This window comes from Sinocyclocheilus anshuiensis, unplaced genomic scaffold (genome assembly GCF_001515605.1).
Source record: "Sinocyclocheilus anshuiensis isolate Anshui unplaced genomic scaffold, SAMN03320099.WGS_v1.1 scaffold1838, whole genome shotgun sequence".
NCBI classification, from domain to species: Eukaryota; Metazoa; Chordata; class Actinopteri; order Cypriniformes; family Cyprinidae; genus Sinocyclocheilus; species Sinocyclocheilus anshuiensis.
The window spans coordinates 180,714-184,185 of record NW_015546122.1 but is presented as its reverse complement, the minus strand read 5'-3'; the positions used below and the strand labels follow the sequence as shown (position 1 = coordinate 184,185).

The 3,472-nt window shown below is 35.0% G+C and overlaps 1 long non-coding RNA gene across 1 annotated transcript in view; it reads right to left on the bottom strand.

The window, feature by feature from the left end:
- The window catches only part of LOC107700969 (uncharacterized), a 22,192-nt gene extending 18,720 nt beyond the window's left edge, over positions 1–3,472 (bottom strand). The window contains exon 1 of the long non-coding RNA XR_001635592.1: positions 3,447–3,472. This is a non-coding gene — a long non-coding RNA (uncharacterized LOC107700969). The remainder of the gene's footprint in view (positions 1–3,446) is intronic.

Genomic DNA, 3,472 nt, shown 5'->3' with positions numbered 1-3,472 from the left:
TCACCCAACACGGACACACACAGCACCCCCAACCGAAAACATCTTCCCGCACCCCTGTCGTGTTGTACTTGCAAGAATTGTTCTAGACATGCTGAAAATTTGAAGCTACAGCACAGCAGCTCTTCTTGGTTTTCTCTGATGCACTAACTCTGCAGCAGCACTTCTTCTTCGTCGTCTCGTCTGATGCACTCACTCAACCAAGCGTTCTAACCACAGCCTCGCCCCTCCCCACCACCCAACCATTCGAATTTCTGTAGGCGGGAATTATTTGTAATGATATTCCAATGAGCCGCTTTGTGATATCACAAAGCCCGGAAAACAAACGCTGTAGTCCAAACGAGCCATTCGTTGTAGTTCTTGAAAAGGGATTTTTTAAAAACGAAATATCTCCCTTTGGAGTGGACTTTGAGATTTGTAACTTTCTAGATCTTTTTTATGCCCAAACATACACACTACACACTGACTAAAATTAAAAAAGTGAAAAAGCATAATAGGACCCCTTTAAGGATTCATTAGTTTGAATATACATTGAACCAAAACTGTCATAACATCTTAATAATTCAGTATACTTTATTTTTGACAAAACATCCCATGTTTCGGTAGTGACTACACATTTTCGGTCAAAATCATTCACAAATGTTTAGGTAGTGACCCATTTTAGATACTTTTAAACCTAGCTCAAAGATGCTAATCAGCACATGGTTAGCTAGCACAGTTCTTAACAGTTGTACGCATATAAAAACTAAATGTTACGGAAGAACTCCCAAAACAGTGTGCTTAATTGCAGAAAAAAGGTGTTTGGAAGTGACGTTCCTTAAAGTTACACAGATTTTTCAGACTTTTGAACACATTTAGCTCAAAATGATGGGGCCTATCTACTCTCCATCTAGCTATAAGAGAGAGTGACACGAATATTTCCTGATCATAAATGTAGGGGTGTAATTCAAATCAGATTCAGCCAATGGACTAAAACTGTTTCGATAGTGACATGAAAAATGCAGGACACGGTAACACTTTATAATAAAGTTCAGTTATAAGTCATTTATAAGTGATTAGTTAATGATTAACTAATCTTTTACAAAACATGACTGTGTTCATAAATGCTTAATAAGTGATATGTTAATATTTTTATCTGTTTTGTAGATTAAGTTGTAAATCATTACATGTGATTAGATATTGATGAACTAATCATTTACAAAACATGACTATATGTTCACAAATTATTATATGCTAAAGATTTACAAATCTTTCGTTATCTTAAAAAATAGCATATCATGAAATAATCCAACAGATCCTTAGTAAATTGTTAATAAGTTACTAGTTAATATATTATTAATTGAAATGTCAACTTTGTACTATTGTCTCAATAAACATTTGTTAATCATGAACAAATGATGATCGAATCATTAGTAAATGATCGGTATATAATTTATGTATGTTTTGTTAAAGTTGTAAGCTGGTCTGTTAAAAAGCACAAAAAAACAATTATGCTAAAACTATTTTTTTTAAAGAGTAATAAATTATTTGCTGTCAAGTGAATAAAACGTGTAAATGATTTACAGTCAGGGATTCCAGTGGGTTGTGTTAAACCATTTCTCTCATCAGCACAGACTCGTGTTCTGTGTGGAGTGTGTGGGATCTAGTGATAATGTGGGGGTCCCCCTCGTTAGAAAGTCCCCCTCTCATGCCGGGCCCTAGGAATCGTCCTAACCCCCCACCCCCCTTACGGCGCCCCTGCCTGTACCTCTTAAAAATATTAGGTAAATCAAAGTTAAGCGTAATATAAACATGTGAATTGTACTTTTGATTTCACTTTATTTTGATGGTCCCTTTAACACATTCTGTTGACTATAAGTCAACGCTGCACCTACACATCTACGAGCTCTCATTAGAGTGTTAGTAGAGTACTAGTAGACTGGTAGGGTTAGATTAAGTTGACATACTTGCAAAGTTACTTATAGTCAGTAGTCTGTTGGGACATCATCACAATAAAGAGTTAGGAGATATGGTGCAGACAGTCTACTAATAGTCTAATGAGCGTTAGTTGACATGTAGGTGAAACATTACTTATTGTCAACAGAACGTTCAAAAGGGACCATCAAAATAAAGTGTTACCATACTTTTTTTTGTATTAAATCCTAAAAGAAAAAGAATCACTGTCTGAACATTAATATAAATATCAATCTTAATTATCTCCAGTCATTAACAACAACACACCACATAGAAAGTGCACAATGAGCATGGCACTGCCAGCCATAGTGATCCTACTGAATGGTTCTCAGTAGCTCACAGGTTTTTTTGCTAGGAAAACCACATATGCACTTTTGCTGGTTTTAAGGATGATCGAGTGCAAGTCGCTATTCCCTCTGGTGCTAAACAGGCGCTCTGAGGGGGCACTTGTTGCTGGTACACAAAGGGCCTGTTTACACCCAGTCACTTTATGCGTTTTCTCTGATTGGATAGCTATCCGATCGTGAAAAGACCAGGTGTAAATGCCCTCTGAAACACTTTCGAGATGCATTTAAATCTGATCGCTCAAACCACTTCAGGAGGAGGTCTGGGACGCATTCAGACAAAACTGGACAAGTGTAAATGCATTTGGTTGTTTAAACCGCATATGTACGTTTTATTCCTTTATGTTCCTGTGGCTCAGTGGTAGAGCATTGCGTTAGCAGCGCAAAGGTTGTGGGTTCAATTCCCAGGGAACACACATACTGATAAAATATGTTTAGCCTGAATGCACTGTAAGTCGCTTTGGATAAAAGCGTCTGCTAAATGCATAAATTTAATTTAATTTAATTTAATTTAATTTATCCTCCCAAAATGTTAAAATAAACTAGGGCTGTAGCAATCGATTATTTTAGTAATAGAGTATTCTGCAGATTATTCCATCGATTAATCGAGTAATCGGATAAGAAGTCATTTTTCTTTATTAAAGAGCAATACTAAATATACAAGAGATAATAAGATAGATCTCTTAAAATAAACAACTAATTTTTTTTCTTTTTAGAAAAATTTACATTTTTATTGCTGAAATTGCATAACCGTGAAAACTAAACCCATTTAATGTATTTAATTGCCAAATTGCATTCAAAATGCAAATACAAATATATCAATAAAAAATAAAATAAATGAATAAAAATACAAAAATCAATTTCACATTACTTTAAAAAAGGTAAACAGTACAAACTAAAGCATAAATCAAAATAATAATAATAAAAATAATAATACCTAAACATTGCATTTATGTCGTAACGTAGCATAACATAAGCCTTTACTGTCTTCTTGGAAGGCTTTGTGGCTTTTGTGAGAGGCAAAAATCAGTGGACAGGAAGGTAACTTGGAGCAAGAACAAGAGACCATACATGATTTTTAAACACATTTTTCTGCAACATGAAATTAGAGTTATTTGGCGAATAAACCCTCTTAAATGTCCCTATACGTACGTGTGTGTGTGTGTGTGTGTGTGTGT